The 22,604-nt window shown below is 37.6% G+C and overlaps 1 long non-coding RNA gene across 2 annotated transcripts in view; it reads left to right on the top strand.

The window, feature by feature from the left end:
* Nucleotides 1-20,363, top strand: part of LOC119469528 — a 79,706-nt gene extending 59,343 nt beyond the window's left edge. For both annotated transcript variants that reach the window (XR_005198349.1, XR_005198348.1), the window contains 3 exons: nt 8,204-8,327; nt 11,201-11,205; nt 20,352-20,363. This is a non-coding gene — a long non-coding RNA (uncharacterized LOC119469528). The remainder of the gene's footprint in view (nt 1-8,203; nt 8,328-11,200; nt 11,206-20,351) is intronic.
* Nucleotides 20,364-22,604: the final 2,241 nt, after the last annotated feature.

The raw sequence follows: 22,604 nt of genomic DNA, 5'->3' as shown, positions 1-22,604 counted from the left end.
CCAAAACTTATCGGTGAAAAGACAGACATATAGGTTAATGGAACAAAATAGAGATTCCAGACATAGACCCACACATGTAGTCACTTGATTTGAAATAAATGCGCCAAGGCAATTTAACATGGAGACAATAAGCTTTTCAACAAATGATGCTGGAACAACTGGATAGCTATACTTCAGAAAATGAATCTCAATCCATACCATATACCATGTGTAAAAATTAACTCAAAATGGAACATAGATGCAAACGTAGTAGTTAAAACTACAAAATTTCTAGAAGAAAGCATAGTGTAAAATCTTAGTGACCTTGGGTTTGGCAAATACTTAAAATAGGATGCAAAACACAGGAATTACTAAAGAGAAAAGCAGATAACTTGGACTTGATCAAAATTGTAAGGGATACTCTTCAAGAGATACAAAAATGAAAAGGCAAGTGAGAGAAAGTATTTGCAAAGCATATTTCATTGAAGGACTTGTAACTATTACATATAAAGGACTTTTACAACTCAATAATATGAACACAACTCAATAATAAAAAAGATGAAAGAAAATATACAGACAGCAAATGCACACATGAAAATAACTGAAGTAGCAAGTTAGAGCAGAAGAGAATCATCAAGGGAATTCAGGTGTGCTGGGGACAAGGAAGAAGTGCATGTAATGTATATTCCTAAGTCTGGTGTTTGTAAGTTGGGAGCTACCTGCAATAATTACACTAAAACTCAAGTGACATAAGAAACTAACTTGAGGACTATCAGAGACCATTCCCAGATATTAAAGCAATTATCCTTTCAGATGAAGACGAATGCTTTCTAGTTCCATGACCTTTGGGTGCCCTGCTTGGTATGCATTGCTATTGCTTAAGCTTTAAAAATATACTTTCGTTGTTCCTACCTGTTAAATAAGGATGAAAGTGCCATCTCCTCGCATTAAAGTTCAGGGAGAAATAGCCATAAATGACTCATTTTACATAGTAAGAAAAAAAGTTGAAAATTATCCCTTTGAGGAATGTAATATGAATTCCTTTAGAATGAAAGCTGCTATTTATGGGAGGTAAAATCTCAGTTAATAAGCCCACTTGGAAAACCTACATTAATTGTTTTCTCCTTGAATGAGAGGCAAAAGCTAGTAAATGCATATTTTTTTAATAAACGTATTTCTTCAATTTTATGTAACAATTTACTGAGTTTTATACTATGTGTCTTATATTAAGCACTGCACTACATGGTAGGTATTTTGCCTTTGAAAAACTTACAATCTAGTAGGAGAGAAACAGTGTACTTACTTCAACTTTTATTATTGGAAGCCTGCTATGGGTCAGTCCATTGTTTTTGGTTACATCTATGAACACAGTACAGTCAGCCCTCAGCATCTGTGGGTTCCATATCCATGGATTCAGCAAACTGCAGATGGAAATTTCTTTTTAGAAAAGGATGGTTGTGGCTGGGCATGGTGGCTCATACCTGTAATCCTAGCACTTTGGGAGGCCAAAGCAGGCAGATCACATGAGGCCAAGAGTTTGAGACCAGACTGGCCAACATGGTGAAACCCCATCTCTACTAAAGAAAATGCAAAAAATTAGCTGAGCATTGTGGTGCATGCCTATAATCTCAGCTACTTGGGAGGCTGAGTCTGGAGAATCACTTCAGCCCAGTAGGCAGAGGTTGCAGTGAGCTGAGATTGTGCCACTGCACTCCAGTCTGGGGAGCAAGGTGAGATTCTATGTCAAAAAAAAAAAAAAAAAAAACAGATGGTTGTGTCTGTATACTGAACATGTGCACATGTACAGAACTTTTTTGGAGTCATTATTTCCTGAACAATACAGTATAACAACTATTTTATTTTTTGAGACAGGGTCTCACTATGTTACTCAGGGTGGAGTGCAGTGGTACAAACACAGTTTACTGCAGCTTTTACCTCCAAGGCTCAAGTGATTTTCCTTCCACAATGTCTCCTGTAGCTAGGATCACAGTGCATGCCACCATGACTGGCTAGTTTTTAAATTTTTTGTAGAGACAGAGTCTTACCGTGTTGGCCAGGCTGGTCTTGGACTCCTGGGCCCAAGTGATCCTTCCACCTCAGCCTCCCAAGGTGATCGAATTACAGACGTGAGCCACTGTGCCCAGCTATAAAAACTATTTACACAGCATTTATATTGTATTAGACATTGTAAGTAATGTAGAGATGATTTAACATATACAGGGGAATGTGCATAGGTTATATGCAAATACTGTACTATTTTATATAAGGGACTTGAGCATCCTCAAATTTTGGTGATTATCAGAGGGAAGGTCCTAGAACCAGTTCCCCACATGGAGTTTGTATTCTACAGTGAATACAGGTACTTGCAATGTAGGTCAGAATGTAATCAATACTTTTACAGAGGTGCAAAGTCCTTTAGAAGTACTGACGTGGGGAGATTATTTCCTTGGAAGAAAGTGGAAGACATCATAGAAAATGGCCTGTGAATCATGTGTTTGAAGTAAGATGGGTTTTCGTCAGAAAGGAGAGAAACGGTGTTCTAGTGGGAGGGATGATTGTAAAAAACAAATGTTTGGAGGCGTAAATTCATAGGGAGCTCATCTCATTCCTTAACAGGGTTGGCACTGAAAGCATGACAAATGGCAGAAGGGAGGAAGGGCCAAAAAGAGAGACTGGAAAGAGGAGGCAGAGGCCTTGAATGTGAATGTCAGGCTGTGGATTAAGGAGTTCATCTGAGCAACTTTAAATAATTTACAGTCTTCCTTAGAAGGATATAAAATTATTTTCTCAACTATAAAAGAGTAGCGTTATTTATTTTTCTCTTGGCCAGTCAAAAAAGATGATCATATTCATAAATGATTTTAAAAACACTCAGAGTATACCTTTAGATTTTCAAACTAGGAAAAATAATGCAATTTTATGTAAAAAACATAAAATCTTTCAAATCTGCTGATCATGGATATTTTCTTTATTATCTTTCTGTATAATCCTAGAAAATGAGTTCTTTGAGGGCAAGGATATGCGATTTAATTCTTTCATATTTGCTGTTGGGCAGGTCATTTGATAGGTATAACCAGCTGTGATATAAAAATGCTCTCAATATTAAGAAACGAGCATTTCCAAATTCACAGAAAGGAAAGAAAAATCCATAACCTCTAGCCAAGCAATCAATCTGGAAAATAGGCCAGAAACAAGAGACTTTGTTTCTTGAAGCTCCTACTCCCGGATTCCAGCTCTCAAATACAAAAAAATTAGCTGTGCATGGTGATGGATGTCTGTAATCCCAGATACTTGGGTGGCTGAGTCTGAAGAATCACTTCAGCCCCCTACCCCACCTCCATCCAGGCCACACTGATCATTCTGTGCATTTCCCAAGGCCAACAAGCTTCCTCCTCCTAGAATCCAGGCCCTAGAAGGGGACACAGTTCATCCATCTCAGAACACCATTCTGCTTTGTTAAAAACTATTTTCTTCCTTCTTATCCCAAAGTAAATGGGACACAGAACCTCTCTTTGTTCCCCACTCAATATCCTCTCCCATAGGAAAGCACAAATCTCTGTCCTTCCATCGTTGACCCCTCTACACTAATATCCAAAATAAGCCCAAGAGGAGACAGAAAGCCTTGCTGATACTGCTTACCACTTGAAGATCTTGTCTTCTTTTTGATCACACTCACTCCAAAGACAACTTCCACTCTGTACTATTTCTCCCTCTGGTGTGTTCTTTTTTTTTTTTTTTAATTGTAATTTAGGTTCTGGGGTACATGTACAGATCATGCAGAATTATTGCATAGGTACATACATGGCAAGGTGGTTTGCTGCCTTCATCCCCCCATCACCTATATCTGGTATTTCTCCCCTCATTATCCCTCCCCACCCTCCCCACCCCTGCTGTCCCTCCCCTAGCTTCCCACTACTGACTGTAGTGTGTGATGCTCCCCTCCCTGTGTCCACATGTTCCAATTGTTCAACACCCGCCTATGAGTGATAACATATGGTGTTTGGTTTTCTGTTCTTGTGTCAGTTTGCTGAGAATGATGGTTTTCAGATTTATCCATGTCCCTATGAATGACACGAACTCATTGTTTTTTATGGCTGCATAGTATTCCATGGTGTGTATGTGCCACATTTTCTTTATCCAGTCTATTGATGATGGACATTTGGGTTGGTTCCAGGTCTTTGCTATTATAAACAGTGCCACAATGAGCATATGTGTGCTTGTGTCTTTATAACGATTTATAATCCTTTGGGTATATACCCAGTAATGGGATTACTGGCTCAAATGGAATTTCTATTTCTGGGTCCTTGAGGAATCGCCACACTGTCTTCCACAGTGGTTGAACTAATTTACACTCCCACCAACAGTGTAAAATATTCCTATTTCTTCACATCCTCTCCAGGATCTGTTGTCTCCTGATTTTTTAATGATCGCCATTCTAACTGGTGTGAGATGGTATCTCAATGTTGTTTTGATTTGCATTTCTCTAATGACCAGGGATGATGAGCGTTTTTTCATATGTTTGTTGGCCTCATAAATGTCTTCTTTTGTAAAGTGTCCGTTCATATCCTTTGCCCACTTTTGAATGGGCTTTTTTTTTCTTGTAAATCTGTTTTAGTTCTTTGTAGATTCTGGTTATTAGACCTTTGTCAGATGGGTAGATTGCAAACATTTTTTCCCATTCTGTTGGTTGCCGGTTCACTCTAATGATTGTTTCCTTTGCTGTACAGAAGCTCTGGAGTTTAATTAGATCCCATTTGTCTATTTTGGCTTTTGTTGCTATTGCTTTTGATGTTTTAGCCATGAAGTCCTTACCTATGCCTATTTCCTGAATGGTGTTGCCTAGGTTTTCTTCTAGGGTTTTTATGGTGTTAGGTCTTAAGTTTAGATCTTTAATCCATCTGGAGTTAATTTTAGTGTAAGGCGTCAGGAAGGTGTTCAGTTTCTGCTTTCTGCACTTGGCTAGCCAGTTTTCCCAACACTATTTATTAAACAGGGAATCCTTTCCCCATTGCTTGTTTTTGTCAGGTTTGTCAAAGATCAGATGATTGTAGATGTGTGGTATTGCTTCTGAGGCCTCTGTTCTGTTCCATTGGTCTATGTCTCTGTTTTGGTACCAGCTGTTTTGATTACTGTGGCCTTGCAGAATAGTTTGAAGTCAGGCAGTGTGATGCCTCTGGCTTTGTTCTTTTTGCTTAGGATTGTTTTGGCTATGCTGGTTCTCTTTTGGTTCCATATGAAGCTTGAAGTGGTTTTTCTCCAGTTCTGTGAAGAAAGTCATTGGTAACTTGATGGGGATAGTGTTGAATCTATAGATTATTTTGGGAAGTATGGCCGTTTTCATGATGTTGATTCTTCCCAACCATGAGCATGGGATGTTTTCCCATCTGTTTGTGTCCTCTCTTATTTCATTGAGTAGTGGTTTGTAGTTCTTCTTGAAGAGGTCCTTTACATACGTCGTTAGTTGTATTCCTAGGTATTTTATTCTCTTTGTAGGAACTGTGAATGGGAATTTACTTTTGATTTGGCTCTCTGTCTGTTATCAGTTTATAGAAATGCTTGTGAATTCTGCACATTGATTTTGTATCCTGAGACTTTGCTGAAGTTTCTTATCAGTTCCAGGAGATTTTGGGCTGAGATGATGGGGTCTTCTATATATACAATCATGTCATCTGCGAATAGAGACAGTTTGACTTCCTCTCTTCCTGTTTGAATACACTTTATTTCTTTCTCTTGCTTCATTGCCCTGGGTAGAACTTCCAATACTATATTGAATAGGAGTGGTGAGAGGGGCATGCTTGTCTTGTGCCAGATTTCAAAGGGAATGCTTTCAGTTTTTGCCCGTTCAGTATGATATTGGCTGTGGGTTTATCATAAATAGCTTTTATTATTTTGTGATATGTACCATGGATACCTAGTTTATTGAGGGTTTTTAGCATAAAGCGCTGTTGAATTTTGTCGAAGGCCTTTTCTGCATCTATTGAGATAATCATGCGGTTTTTGTCTTTGGTTCTGTTTATGTGATGGATTACATTTATCGACTTGTGTATGTTTAACCAGCCTTGCATCCCTGGGATGAAGCCTACTTCATCATGATAAATAAGCTTTTTGATTTGCTGTTGCATTCTGTTTGCTAGTATTTTATTGAAGATTTTTGCGTCGATGTTCATCATAGATATTGGCCTGAAGTTTTCTTTTTTAGTTGTGTCTCTGCCCGGTTTTGGTATTAAGATGATGTTGGTCTCATAAAATGAGTTGGAGAGGATTCCCTCTTTTTGTATTGTTTGGAATAATTTCAGAAGGAATGGTACCAGCTCCTCTTTGTAAGTCTGGTAGAATTTGGCTGTAAACCCATCTGGACCTGGGATTTAGGTAGGCTATTAATTGCTGCCTCAACTTCAGCCCTTGTTATTGGTCTTTTCAGGGATTCAACTTCTTCCCGGTTTAGTCTTGGGTGAGTGAAAGTGTCCAGGAATTTATCCATTTCTTCCAGATTTACTGGTTTGTGTGCATAGAGTGTGTTATTCTTTTTAATGAGATACCATCACCTGTAAACTTGCTGAATTGGACTTTTGCTTTTTAAACAATCCATCTAATTTTCTCAGTGTTGAATTTACATACACTGTTGTTCATGTATTTAATTGAAAAGAACATTTTTTCCTTTTTTTTCTTTCTTTTCTTTCTTTCTTTTTTTTTTCATGAATCTAAGGCTCTTTAGGAGACTTCCCACCTGCAGTTGGTAATGGTTACACAATTGGGCAGGAGATTTATGTCCTTATTATCTCTGCCTTGATTGGTTTTGCTGTCAAAAATCAACTAGGCATAGTTTTCCAGAACAAACCCTTCTTGCAGTGGATGATAGATACCAAGGTAAAATAAAGAATATGTAACTGAGGAGAAATGAGCATATTCCAAATAGCAGGATTTGGGAACTTGGAGACTATAGCAGTGAGAGGTTTGGCAGATGTCATTGGAGACTTATTTCCCCACACTAAATGTGTCTCCATTTTGACAAACTAAATTGGCCACCTGCACTTGGGCACATGAGTCCCATGTTTCACCCAAACCCTTGACTCTTTACCTACAATTTGTCTTTGGCATGAACGCATCTCAAATGTAAATGATATTCCTTCTGTTTTGAACAACTTCACTAAAGAAATAGGTCTAGAACAGTGGTTTCAACTGGGGTTGATTCTGCTTCCCAGGAGACATTTGGCAATGTCTGAAGACATTTTTAGTTGTCACAACTGGGGAGATGCTACTGCTGTCTACTGAGTAAAGGCCAGAGATGCCACTAAACATCCTATAATGCACAGGTCAGCCTCCCACAGCAAAGGAGTAGCCAGTCCAAAAAGTCAATAATGTCAAGGTTGAGAGATCCTTGTCTAGAGAAAAGGAGTCATTCCAGATTACCAAAAAGAGTGTTCCCAGTGCCCTCTGTCTATGGCATGGGAAGCTAATGCTTTCTAAAAGCTTTCTGGATCAGCTTTTTCTCACTGAGTTTAAATTACTGGATAGGATCTAGCATTGAAATTGGCAACTTTCAAATAGCTTTGAGGTAGATGTGTTAAATCTCAAATTTGGATGAAACACAAGAAAGCCACGGGAGAAGTTAAGCAGCAATTTGAAATCTAGGAGCAATGTGAGAACTGTGTGCAGGTGGCTTCACTCCAGCTCAGAGCACCAAATATCCCATCGTGACTTCTCAGATGAGGGGGAGCAAATACACATTTTCATCAGAAGCAGATGCTGAAGCTGCAGTTATGGCCTCTTCAGCCGTTCAGAAGGTGCCCCTTCATTCCCAGTGTGATATCAGTTTGATCCTAACTTCACTGGGTTGTCCTAATTCAGAGGGTCAGCACAGAACTGTGATCAGAGATCTTGCTTCTTGATTTGTCCATTTTTATGTTCCATGTCAGACCTAATTGCTTTTTGTTCTGAAATGAGTAGTCTGTACATCTTTACTTGTGGTCAGGAAAAATGTCCCTGTTAATAATTTACAAAAGGCAGAGCCACTCCTCTTTTGCATCCTCAAATCTCTCAGAGCATGTGATTGTTTAAGAATATCTGGTTTCCAAGTAGCTGAGTGATGAAATATGATTGGCCTCTCAGCATCGATTCCTCCTCTCCTTCCTCTTTCAGTCTTCTTGGATAGCAGTTGTTTGTTATGATACAATCACTCTTCTTATAAAAGAATAAAGAATAGGTTCTTTCTTTCCATCCTTAGGAAAAGGTGGGCTGTTTTGGCTTCCTACCATGGAGGAGGACCTTGAAGGAGAAAATTGGCAGACCTTCTCCAGTCCCTGGGGCTTCAGCAGGGCGGCTGAGGATGAAGGAGAACATATTTGCCAGTGAGTAATGGTCTTCAAGGAAAAACTATCAGGGGTCTTATTGTTGCTTTCTAAGATGAGCTTGTGCTTTTCAGTAGGATGAATTTATTTAGACAAGAATTGAAAGCTATGTCTCAAAATTACACAAGAACGATGCCTTTGGAGAAAAATGATTAAGTCCTTCTGAGTTTTGTTCAGGCAATTCAAAAATTTAAAAAATAATATTGGAGGCAAGGCAGGAATATACTGTAAAACAGAAGGACAAAGACGTATACTACTTTGGTCATTTATTTCTGTAGGAATAAATGTCCACAGACACTTTTGGGAAAAGAGAAACTGATTTTAGCTGTTTGTTCATTTCTATGGCATTATAATAGGCTGTTATTCACAGTAAACTTTTGGCTACACTTTTTGCAAGGGAATTGAATTGTGTGCTGTGTTTATTTTCTTTTAAAAATGCTATCTTCTCGGTGACAAATATATCTGTCAGGATGAAAAGTTTTGATTTTTCAACAGAAAATACTATGTTGGCTATGCAAATTGGTTTGTATTTAATTGTTTCTTTATGTTCAATGGTCTTGATAAATGAGTTTTTCTCCCTTGAGAAACATCACAATTGTACAGAAAGTTCAGACTACTGCTGAGTGGCTTATGATTGATATAAATATGTAATTCTTTTCTTGGGGTTGTCTAGCTTTGAAATATGAGAAATTCATCAGTAATGTGCACACTTTGGAATGCTGATTGGAAAATTTCCAGTCATTCTGCTATTTAATGCTTTCTCATTAATCACTGGCACTGTATATTATAAGCTGCTTATAAATTTGTTTGGATCATATTCTTTCAGTAGATTCTATGATTATTGAGTGTTTAAGCAGGGCAATATAAACATTATGGGCAGACCCAAATATAGTGGAACTGCTACGGGCTAAGAGAAGCTCTCCAAATTGGTAAAATTCATTGCCCTCGACTTTTGCTACTTGAGATTTTGAGCCAAATATTTTTGAGTTACCATAATTTTTCATCACAATAATTACTTGGTGGCACTATTTGTCTAGAAAACTTTTGAGATGAGTGCAAATGAAACCTCTTTTTGTTATACAGTTCACTGTAAGGAAAATTTAGAAATTGATGTTATTCTATGAGATTCAAACACACAAGAGTCTGACATTTGGAACTAGCTACTATGATCCCTAAAAGCTGTTGGCTTACAACATAATATCATTGGATGACTTTCCTTTTTAGCACCTACATTTGTCTCCTGATTTCTTACTTGAAAGGTGAAATGATTGAATATTTGGGCTCTGGAAAGTCATCAGTTAAGGCATAGGATCCTGGGATTTGTGCCTCCTGTCTTTCCTGATCAATAACATTCAAAGAAATAGATTTGGCTTCAAGCTCACTAAAGCATATTGTTTATGGGTTTGTGAGGAAGTAAGTGATAAAAGAGGTAAGAAATATTTTAAATGAAAATACTAGGTCAAACCACTGAATTCCAGTTCAATAGTCTGTTGGTCACAGCATGTATCTAGTAAAAGGTCTGAATGTGATTTTTTCTATTAGAATGAGTGCTATATATATCTCCAAAGACTGAAGTTTTTGTTATCCCTGGATGCACTTAATCATTTGATAGTCATTATATTATCCAGGTTAGTATATTATATTCTATATAAAATCCTATTTTTAGAGTCAATATCAAAGGGAACCATTATTATTATAATTTCAGCTTAGGTCTCCAGTGGAGGACACTTTCAAGTATAGAACTACGTAAATGTAGTTCAAGATTCAATGGGGAGGGATAATTCTCATAGAGCCACAGGTGATGCTAGTCCAGTTTGCTCAGCTAAGTCCTACTCATGCTGTTAACTTCATAAGAATAAGATCTAACATTTTTCGTCTGTCTTCCAATAGAACAATTGAGGTTTCCCAGACTGGGAGTCTCCATGCTCTTCCATCTGTATGCCTCATGGCTGATTTGAAGGAGCTATAATCGTAAGACTCAAGTAAAGAGAGAGGTTTGCTTTTGTAAAGTTTTATAACTCTTCAAAATTAAAGTGACTTGAGATTGTTTTTGTTGTTTTGCTGTTGATTAAAGAGCAGCTAGTTCCTTTGCTCAGTAAAGCAGGTACAGGGAATGGTTAGGACTGCGTTTTCTGAAACCAGTTTGATCTCGTATGCACCCTACAGTCTTCACTTACTGGCTATATAACTTTGGGTAAGTTTGTCATCTTCATTAAACCTTAATTCCCACATCTCTAAAATGAGGATAATACCTACTTCATTGGATTGTGGGAATAAGTGAGTTACTATAGGAATTTCTCCTAACACAGTGCCTGGCACATCCAATTATCTAGTTATTGATGGTGAGTGATTCTTATGGTTAGTACTATTAGCAGTAAGAATAGAGACTTTCAAAAGCTCTTGTTTGCATGTCTTCAATTTCCGTTTGTTGAGTGAAAATTATATACTGTATTCCTATATATCCTTATAGAAAGAATGATTCATTTAGGACTTGGGAAAAAGGAGTGAGTACAGCATGATGAAACAGAGTTTAATACTTCCATCCTGTGCAATTTTTTTTCCGCTAACACAAAGCTTAGTAGAAAGTATAGTGATAATTGAATTTATTTATTTAGAGACAGTCTCACTCCATTACTCAGGCTGGAAGTGTTGCAATCGGTTCACTGTAACCTCTGCCTCCCAGTTTCAAGTGATTCTTGTGCTTCAGCCTCCCAAGTAGGTGGAATTGCAGGAGCACACCACCACACCTGGCTAATCTTTATATTTTTAGTAGAGACAGCGTTTCACCATGTTGGCCAGGCTGGTCTTGAACTCCTTACCTCAAGGGATCTGCCCATCTTGGCCTCCCAAAGTGCTGGGATTACAGGCATGAGCCACTGTGCCTGGCCTTGAATTTATTATTAGTGGGTTTATTAAATGAGACAAAACAATGAGATGAGTGTATTTCAGTTCAGCAAATATTTGCTGAGAACCTACCACACTGCAAAATGCTGGAGTAAAAAGATAAATACAAAGCTACAATGAGATACCATATCACACCTATGAGAATGGCTAAAATAAAAATGCTGGCAATGCCAAATGCTGGCAAGGATGTGGAACAACTGGAACTCTCATTCTTCACCAGTACAATCTACTGGCAAAATAGTACAATCACTTTGGAGATAGTTTGGCAGTTTCTCATAAGGCTAACAGTACATTTGTCATAATGCCTATATAATCCCATCCCTGGGTAGTTACTCTAGAAGAATAAAAACTTACATTCCCACAAAACCCTCTCATGAATGTTTACAACAAATCTATCAAAATTGCCCCAAACTGGAAACAACCCAAATACCTTTCAGTGGTTGAATGGATAAGCAAACTATGTTAAATTCTGACAATGGAATACTACTCAGTAATAAAAAGAAACAAATTATTGATACACACAACAAATTGGATTGTCAAAGGCATTGGCCAAGTGAAGCCAGTTTGAAAAGTTTATATGCTGTACAATTCCACTTATAAGACATTTTCAAAGACACAAAGCTATAGTGACAGAGAAAAGATCAGTGGGTGATAAGGGTTAGGAGTTGGAGGAGGTTGTGTCAGCACCCTGAGTGATGGAAATATTCTGTATCTTGATTTTAGTCATGGTTGCACAAACATATACATGTGATAAAATTTATGGGACTGTGCATCCTCAAAAGTCCGTTTTATTGTATGGTCATTTAAAACATGAAAAATAAGAATATAAGTTTCTTGCCCTTAAAGAGCTTATAGGTCCAGTAAGGGAAAAACGCAAACATAAATAAGCATAATACAATGGAGTGAATGTAGTGATTAAGACTGAGGCATACAAAAAACTACCAACCAGCTTGACATGCCATGCTGCTATGCAACGAATGGGTTACAAAAGTACCCAGATGTTGTTGCACAAGCTTTGTGGATGCCAGAGACCCAGGCCAGTTGCTTGTGGCCATGCACAGACTTGTCTACCCTCAACCATTTTCTATGTGTGCCAAGATATAAAAATGTTTGAAAGGAGTCCTGGCATAGTGTATTGTGAGAACATAGAAGATGAATATATTGCCTGGCAGACTGGGAGGGGGGATTCCCAGGGAAAGACTTCATAGAGGAGACAACACCTGCACTGGGAATTAAAGGGTAAAGAGGAGATAACCAAGAGAGGGCTTCTCCAGTGGAGGGGAGGACATTTCAGTAAGTCATTCCTTGCCTGAAAAAGGTACAGAGGAGTGAAAGAGTGAGGTGTGAGTTGGGAACTCTAAGGCACTCAAGACTATAATAGTATAAAGTGTAAGTGAGGCTGGCAAAGTGAGACTGTGAACAGATTTATAGAAGACCTTGTATAATAAAGGAGCATTTTGTTGTATGATATAGTTTGAGCATCCCTAATTTGAAAATCCAAAATTTGAAACTTTTTGAACACTGACATGATGCTACAAGTGAAAAATTCCACACCTGACCCCATGTGACAGGTAGCAGTCAAAACATGGTTAAAATTTTGCTTCATGCACAAAATTATTTAAAATATCATGTAAAATTACTTACAAGCGAATTGAATTTCGTGTTTAGACTTGAGTCCAATTCTTGAGATATCTCATTATGCATATGAAAATATTCCAAAATCTGAAAAATATCTGAAATCCAAAACACTTCTTGTCCCAAGAATTTTGGATAAGAAATATTCAACCTGCATTAGATTATGAGCATATTTAGGGGCTCCCAGGAATGAGGCATCAGAGAGGGTGATTTTATCAAAAAGAGGAGGCTGGAAGGATGAAGTAATAGGAAGAGGTATAGGGTTTGGTCTTAACTGTCAAGTGCTAGAGAACTCTCTGGCAACATATATGGCTTTAATGGAAGACTGTCTTTTGGGGAGGTCCCTTCATTCATTTATCCATCATTAATTCATTCAAACACTCTTTATTGAGCACTTGCTGTCTTCCAGGCACTACTCTAGGCCTTCAGGATCCAGCAATGAATGGAACAAAAGCCCAGCTTTTATAGAGCTGATATTTTAGAGGCCAGATGAGCTGAGCTTTGGCAAATTTTTAGTATGAGGGACTTCTGAGACATCCAGGTTAACAACACCTAATAAGTAGATGGTAGCTGTGAAGAGTAGTCTGGGCTGCAAATATAAATTGGGGATCATTGGCACAAAGACAGAAATTGGAAACTTAGATGTTGGTTAAATAATCTATTTCTTTCACCTTAGTTCTCAATGATTTGCCATTGGATCTGGTCCTTACATGTGAAGAGAGATGTATCTAGCTAATGCCGTAATCTCAGGGTGCTCATTTACCCATACTTGTTTTTTTAATGCCATTCTGGTAAAAGGCTCTCTAATATTTCTTGAGGAGATTGTCTGAAAATTAACAAATTTCTCTGACATGTAAAGCATTACTAGGGGGGATGGAAAATAAATAGTAGATCTAGTCCCTGTTCTGAAAACATTTTGAATCTACAAGGAGAGATCACCCCTATGCACTTTGTAAATGGTCCATGGTGCTTGAGAACAGCTATAAGCAAATTCTACGCTGCTAAGAAGATTGAATCTTTCAGTACGTATGCACAGGCAGAGCTGTAAAGTAATTGTCAAGGACACTTCCATAGCACATATGTTTTGAAGCTGGTTTCTGATGCCCTGAATCCACACTGGCTCGAGATGACATAGGCCAAGTTATTGTGTCTGACTTGTGATAATTCAGACGGTTTTTGAGTCAATTTTGATGCGGCTGTGTTGTTAAGAGTTCTTGCAACTCAGGTACCTAGTGATGCCACTGTATTAATGTGGCCCCAGAACAAAGCATTAAAATTCCAGCTGTTCTGATAACCAGGAAATAAACAAATGGATGTCCTTTCTTCATCCTAGGGCCTCATCTCCCCTGTGATGGAGTCGGGAGAAGGTGGGATCAGGAGTTGGGATGGGTAGGGTATAAGCACCATCTGGCAGGCAAAGAACCCATGACAGGGATTCATGTGCTAACCTTGTTCTCTGCTCATAAAGGACCTTTTGTCATTCTAAGCTGAGTGATTACTCATTCTTAGAGACATCATGAACACCTTGAATGAATGGTCTACATCTCATGTTAATTAGTTTTATCTTTAAAATTATGATGTTTCTACTTGTTTATATTCAATAAATAATTACACTTACTCAAAAATATTTCCCTTTCCATTTGATAATTGAGGGGATAGACATCTCTGCTCTTTTGAAGGTGTTTTGGTTATACTCAGTTTTATTGATCAGTGTTATGTTGGATGTTCAGGGGAAGGAGGAGGAGAAATTTATATGCTTTTATTTTCTGTGCCACACTGTACAGAGTCTTAAATTCCTAACTGTTCTTCTAATGTATGTGTGCATATGTGTATGCATGTGTGTGTATATATGAACAGGAATTAATATGTGTGTGTATATGTATACATATATACATATACACACACATATACATACATATATAATGGACAGTTAGGCTTCTTCTACCTCTTGACTGTTATAAATGATGTTGCTATAAGTATGGCTGTACAGATATCTCTTTGAAACTAATTAACATGAGATGTAGACCATTTATTCAAGGTGTTCATGACATCCTTAAGACTGAGCAATCACTCAGCTTAGAATGACTATATATATATATATATATATATACACACACACACACACATATACACACACACATATATACATATATATAATTCATTCACCAATATTCATATTATACATTTCCTTTGAATTTATGGTTTTGAGAGATAGTTTGAGATCCCTTTTGGGACTTAGTTCTAACAGATTTAAAAACAGCTTTATTATCTTTTTATTATAAAATTAGTTCATTCTTATAAAAAATTTTTAAAATACTGACATGAATAAAGTAGAAAGTGAAATCTGCATAGTAGAGGAGAGATTAAATATAGAATAAGGGTCAGGGGTGTCTATCATGTGTATAACTTTGTAATAAAACACATATTTCACATTTTGGTGGGCCCTTTTGACAAGGATCCTGACTCATAATTGCTTAGTCATAATGTTCGTTGGCATCTAATGGGCCCATCAAAATGGATGCACCAAAACTGTTGTATCATTCCACTTGTAGGTATATTATCCAAAAGAATTGAAAGCAGGATATCAAAGAAATATCTGTACAGCCATACTTACAGCAACATCACTTATAACAGCCGAGAGGTAGAGGAAGCCCAGTGTCCACCAGTGGATAAATAGATAAGTAAAATGTAATATATTCATACAATGGAATAACCCTCAGGATATTATGCTAAGTGAAATAAGCCCATCACAAAAAGACAAAGTGCTATATGATTCTACTTATATGAGGTATCTAGAGTAGTGTGATGCATAGACACAGAAGGTAAAATGGTGACTGGCAAGGGCTGAGGAGTAGAAGAATGGGGAGTTGTTTAGTGGGTGTAGCATTTCAGTTAAAAAGCATTCTGGAGATTGGTTGCATAATGTGAAAATGTTTAACACTACTAAGCTGTACACTAAAAAATGGTGAAGATGATACATTTTATGTATATCTTATCACAATTAACGTTTTTTAAATGTTAAAGAAAATAGCCATTGTGTTAACATGCCCTGCTTTGGTGTAAAATTAGGACTCTTCCTAGTGCCGTATAGACCTGAGATGTTACTATTGTTACATTCTTTATCTTCCATTGTCTCTAGGACAGGGGGCTTCACTAATCTAAGAGATCCATGAACTCATCCATACTTAATGCAGTTTTATATATGTTTAAGCATTTTCCTGGAGGAAAGGGTCCATTGCTTTTTTCAGTTTCTCAGAGGCATGTGATCCCCTTGCCCAAAAAGGGAAGGTTTAGCAGCACAGACCCATAGGTTGTTTCTATTGAATTGACCTTATTAAATTAACTGTGCATGAAAGCTATTATTTCAAAGCTTTGAGTTGAATGTATACCCAAATAAAGCAAAATCTTATTAAGGCTCATTTATGCTATTGATTATCCATCTACACTTTTTGTGGCTCAGATATATACCATGGTGCCCCTGGGAGATGCCCAGAGTAGAGCATGCTTTATTCTGCAGGGCTGCACATGCCCCCAAGGAATCATATTTGTTAGTTTCTCGGCTTTTCCTACAAAAATCAAGAAGGTGCAACAAATGGTAATTGATGATTCAAACCCCTTAATTTTTACTACTTATTCATAATTTTCCCAATATGTGCCCCAAATTTCTGAAGATTTTTAAGGTGACAACTGAGAAGTCTTCTGTCTCATAAAGTGCATTTCTAGAAGGAAACAGTGGGGATATATGTTGAAATTACAGAGAGGAGATCGATTTAGACAAACCATTTTTTTTCCTGATTACAAAGCACAAAGCCAGTGCTTTCAAAAGCAAACAGAGATGTCAGAAGGTCTTTCCCCAGGCAATTCAATATGTACCTGAAGGACCCTTCTCTGACAGTGACTGTGCTTTGCCCTTTCAAAGCTCACTCTCAGGTGGAGATTGTTATCCAGTATTACAGATAATTGCTGACTGGATTTAACACAATTCTCCCAGGGGTCTGAAGCTAATGGGTTAGGAATTCTGTGTCTTTAATGTGTTTGCCCGGGAAGAACATCTCGCCTTCCTAAAACAGAACTCAAACCCCTACCTAAAGTGAGGAAGGTGCTCACATACTCTACACACATAAAGCCAGATCCAATAATTGTGACTTTTATTTTTTGTTTATTTTTTTTGCTTATTTTATTTCTCCATTTAATTATATTATTTTTAAAAAATCTGATAATCATGTCTTAATACCAACCACCCTTTCTGACTCAGAACTTTTGTACTAATTGTTCTCTTTCTCTGGAATGCTGTCTCCTTCGTGTCTCCGCTTAGATGTACTCTTCTCAGAGGGACCTTTCCTGATGACCTTAGCTAAATGCTGTTCCTGCGCACCACTCTTCTGACTCAGCTTTAGTTTTCTTCAGCATTCTCACAGTCATCTAGCATTCTTATGCATTTATTCATGTGTTTATTGTTTGTTTTTCCCCACCAAGATATAAGTACTCAAAGAACATCCCTTTATTCTAATTTTAGGTTACTCTAACTTTTTTAATACTGGCCTTTTAACTTCATTCTTAAAGGAATAGATGAAAGAATGTTCAAGGAAGATATAACTGCAATGGATTGAGAAAAAGTCCTGTATTTTCTTTTTTTCTCGTCTATCCAAGGCTATCCTTGAAAAAGCTTGCATGCATTGACATTCATCCTGTGGAGTTCTAATTAGATAAGTAAGCAACAACAAGGAAGGGGCCCTAGGTCAGGGAGACAATTGTTCTGAGACACGGCTAATCACAGACAACCCACTGGCACGACACCCTGTTCCCATATACCTCTCTCCACATGTAGCCCCAGCAGCAGGACCTTATCTGCACACATTATCTGCACGTAGCCCTTCTAGTATAAACCTATAAAACTTCCCTCCAGCTTCTGCCTTTTGGCAGACAGCCCCTTCTTTGCTGTGCTACCCGTTGCACCCTTGCAACATGTTTCTACTTTCTTTAATAAATCTACCTGTCTGTACCTACAACTATCTTGGTAAATTATTTTTCTGCCTGTGACACTGGCCCCAGCCAGTTACACATGGGACAGATTTATTTAATGACTTAATTGAATGCTAACTGTGTACCCAGGCCGACCTATATGCTGGTAGGAAGGTGGTATTATACCATTATTAAACTAGTCTTTTGTCTCTCTGAGAATATTTGAACATTCAACCATGATTTTTGGTTGGAACTTCCATTTAAAACGGGTATTATTCTGAGGTCTCACAGTACCAGTATATCAGAATTGTGTTCTTCTCTCCTGAGTTTTCATAAAAAGAGGTAGCAAAATGATAACATAGATAAATGGAGTTTGGAGAAGTTACCTACAAGATTAATTTCCTGTGCTAAAAAATGGGTTTATTTTCCAGTACATTTAAAAAATTGTATGTAAAGGCAGAATTTTTTTACAGAAATATGTATACAGAATATTATAAAAACTAGTATAATTTTGTTTTTTCTTACATCTTATTCTTAACCATTGAACTCATTTTATTGGACTATTATTGGAAAATTTTAATTCTGAGGTTGCGCATTATCAATAGAAATTACTTAGAAAATATTTTCCAAACAAAACCTATTATAACTAGGGTGTGGATGAGAGGGCTAAAGATGATCAGTATGTACAACAAATCCTTTACATTTATTTCCCAAATTTTACTTTGTGTATACTTTTCAAGTGTCCTATGTTGTTATTTTTTGGCTTTAACACTACATCTTCACAATTTTTACCTGACTCTGAAATTCTACTTTTTATATTTCTATAGCATATATTTTACAATATTTTGTGTCCTTACAATTTACTAATTCAGTGAAATTATGTGTGCCATAACAAAAATAATTTTAAAAGACCTATCTAAAATTATCTTCTGTATAAAGGACTTCTGAGACTTTCTAGAATGTATTTGTCAATAGGACTGTTTCATTTTTATATAGAAAATTTGAACACCATGATTCAACCATTATATACTTCGTTTTACTCCCTCATTTATCCAGGTTTAAATTATACAGGCATACCTTGGCGTTGGTTCCAGACCACTACAAGAATACAAATATTACAATAAAGTGAGTCACACAAATTTTTTGGTTGCCAGTATATACAAAATTTATTTTTATACTGTAGTCTATTAAGTGTACAGTTGCATTATTTCTAAAAATCCAATATACATGCCTTAATTTAAAAACAATTTATTGCTAAAAAAATACCAACAGTATCTGACACAGAGATATGAAGTGAGCACATGTTATTGGAAAAATGGTGCTGATACAGTTGCTCAATGCAGGGTTGCCACAAGCCATTATTTGTGAACAAAACAAAACAAAGCAAAAACTCTCTATCTGCAAAGCACAGCAAAGTGAAGAGCAATACAATAAGGTATGCCTGTACTTTTTTATTAAACTGTCCTCTAATTCTGGGATACAGTTACTGAGTACCTTCTAGGCATCCACAGAATTTTATTATTGATACTAAAATAATGTGAGTCTTAAATATATGTTTAGTGCACTGTTATTAATTGATATGTGTTCTCTAATTGTTTTTTTGTAATATACACTGTAGCATTCCCAAATATAATGCAAGTTTCTTGGAATTACATCTCCAACTTCTCACATTCCCCACTAGCCCTGAACAAATAGGTGCGCCTTAACTTACAGTGGGCTACATCTTTAAAGGCCCATCATAAATTGAAAATGCTGTTAAGTCAAATGTGCATTTTTTACTTATAATTGGCTTATGTGAACATAACCTCATTATAAGTCCAGGAGCATACTGAATGTTGTAAATTGAACCATGGTAAGTTGGAGACTGTCTGAATGATTGAATTTAATACAGAAGAGAGATCTTCACTAAGAACTATGTAAATATAAAAGTCAGTTCTCAGCATATATTCAGCCCTCCAGTTAATAAGCATATTTCTTTATAATTCTTCCAAGTGTTGTGGCTTTAAAAATTTCTATTATTTACTATGTGAGCAGAACATGTATATCAGCTATTAATTGCTGTATAACAAATTACCCTAAGACATAATGGCTTGAAACAACAAAAATTTATTATTTCTCAGAATTCTGTGGATGAGTTCAGCAGTGTGGTTCATTTGCTGCATGAAATTGCATTTGGGGTTTCTTGTGTGGCTACATAAAGCTGGGTAGTCAACTGTGGCTGGAATATCCAAGAGAACTATGCTCACGTGTCTGGCATCTCAGCTGCAGTGCCTAATAGAGCTGAGTGCTGGATGGATAATTCTCTTTTCCTTTTCAGTCATCTGGCTGGAGCTTCCTTACATGGAAGCTGGATGGATGCCAAGAAGGCAAAAAATAAAAAAATAGAAAAGGAAAGCTGCCAAGCTTTCTAAAGCATAGGACTGGAAGTCACAAAATTTTACTTCTGTCATACTCTCCTGATCCAAACAAGCAATAGGACAAGCCAGATTCAAGGAAAAGAGCTCTTTCTCTTGTTGGAAGGAGGGACAAAGTCATGTAGCAGAAGGGTTGGGGGAACTGTTGGCAGCCATTTTTTGCAGACAATCTATCACAACATGGTAGCAGGGAAGGAATGTATATGAAATTATCTAGGTAAACTTTTAAATTTTTGCATCTGAGAAAATCAAAGCTTAAAGAGTTTGTTCAAGGTACTGCAGCTGGTTTTCCAGACTCTTGCTGTGCAAAGTGCTGTCCTTAGACCAGCACCATCCACACCTCTGAGAACTTATTTGAAATGCTGTCTTTAGACCAGCACCATCCACACCTCTGAGAACTTATTGGACCCCACTCCAGACCTACTGAATCAGAATCTGCCTTTCCCAAGGTTCCCAGGACCTCTGAATGCACATTAAAGTGTGCTGAGACTATTGTTCTTTTCATCTCCACAACTGAGGTAGAAGACCTACCACTTACAAAAGAAGATTGTTTTGTAGTCAGGGACTTGACTCAGCATAGAAAAGGCTTCGTTTTACTTATTGCCTATTACGTTGTTGGTTTTTCAAAGCCCTGCCCTTAGCTCTTAACAGATATCAAATTTAATCCTCACAACTACGTTGAGGGGTAATTATTATAACTCCCATTTTACAAAAGAGGAAACTGATGTTCAAAGACAGGTGGTTAAGTAATTTACTCATGTCACCCACACTTGCACATGGAGAACCTGAATTTAAACCTAGAGCTTTTTGACTCCAAATTGCATACTCTTAATTATGGTAGCATATCCACTGGCAACTGCCATATGGCAGTGGTGAAGGAGTCTAAATGTTTAAAGAAAGAGATTGTTAGAGGGGAGCCATGGCATGTGGCTGGCTTGGTGAGCTGTCACTTCTCTCCTGACGCCTCCCACTTCCAAGTAGCCTGAAGTGAAGATGCTGGCATGGGTGTGTGACAGATGGTGTGGGTCCGCTCTGCTGTATGTGTACTGCCCCCTGTTCCTGGGTACACAGCTGCCTGACACAAACCTTGCCAGCTGGGCAGCTGTCTCTTGGGGTGTCTCCAAGGGCTGTTGCTCAGAGAGTGCAGTCCAGCATTTTCTCCGCTTCCTCTTTTAGACATGTCTTCCTGCCTTCCCTCGGGTCCTTGGATCTCTACCTGGGACAGAGAGCACTGTTTGGGTTGTGACTGGGAGCTAATGCCAGACCTTGAGCTGCACATAACAGTTGGCCTCTGGATAAAGCTCATCCAAAAATGGGGAACCATGAGAAGGAGCAGGGAATGGCTCCTCCTGGACTCCCTCTTCTGGGAGAGCTCAGTGCCTGCCAGAGCTTTCTTGCAACAGCTGTGCGTGGGATGGAACGGCAATTTCCTCCTTGCTGTTCCCTTTCCAGGAATGAGAGAGGAAGAAATGAAGAATGAGGGACAAGTGCGAGGGAAGGGCACTCCTCTTCCTAGACCCAGAAGATGAGGGGAGAGGGGGCCAAGAAAGCAAGCTGGAGAATCCTTCCACATTGGAGTAAAGAGAGCAATATTTACATTTGCTTTGTTCCAGTCAGCACTTTATGCCATTGCAGGATAGGTTAACAGTTGACATCTAACACTAGGTGTGCCCTATTGTGCTAGTTCAGGTAATTACCCTCCCTGGATTAAAATGTGTGTGTTATCACGTTCCTTGGATAAGTTATTTGAGCTTACTAAGCCCCAGGGTTCTCATCTGGAAAAATGGGAGTAATAATTTTATCTCCTCATAGGGTTGCTATGAAGAATAAATGGTATAATACTTGTAAAGTGATTATATAGTCCAGTAACTGGCATTTAGTACATATTTAATAAATGTTATTTAGTAGTATCAAAATTCTTGCGAGGATAGAAACTTTGTCTAGTTATTATATCCCCAGCTCCAAGAACAGTTCTTGGCACCTAGTAGTACTCAGTATTATTTGATGAATGAATGAATGAATGATTGATGAATGAACGAGTGAACAAATTCTCAAATATCCTAACAGTAATTTTGTGCTTTATGAGATGACTCAGTAGCTTATGTGTAGAGAGATTAGCACTTCTGTGTGTGTATGTGATGTGTATATGTATGTATATATAAATATGTATATTTAGGAGGTATATAGTGTGTGTATATATGTATATAAATAAATGTGTGTATACATATACATATATACATGTATATGTATGTATATACGTATACATATATACATACACATGTATATGTATATACGTATACGTATATACATACATATACATGTATATGTATACACACATATGTATATGTACATACATATATAT

The sequence above is a fragment of the Cebus imitator genome, unplaced genomic scaffold (genome assembly GCF_001604975.1).
Source record: "Cebus imitator isolate Cc_AM_T3 unplaced genomic scaffold, Cebus_imitator-1.0 Scaffold692, whole genome shotgun sequence".
Lineage (NCBI taxonomy): Eukaryota > Metazoa > Chordata > Mammalia > Primates > Cebidae > Cebus > Cebus imitator.
This window is presented reverse-complemented; position numbering and strand designations above follow the sequence as displayed.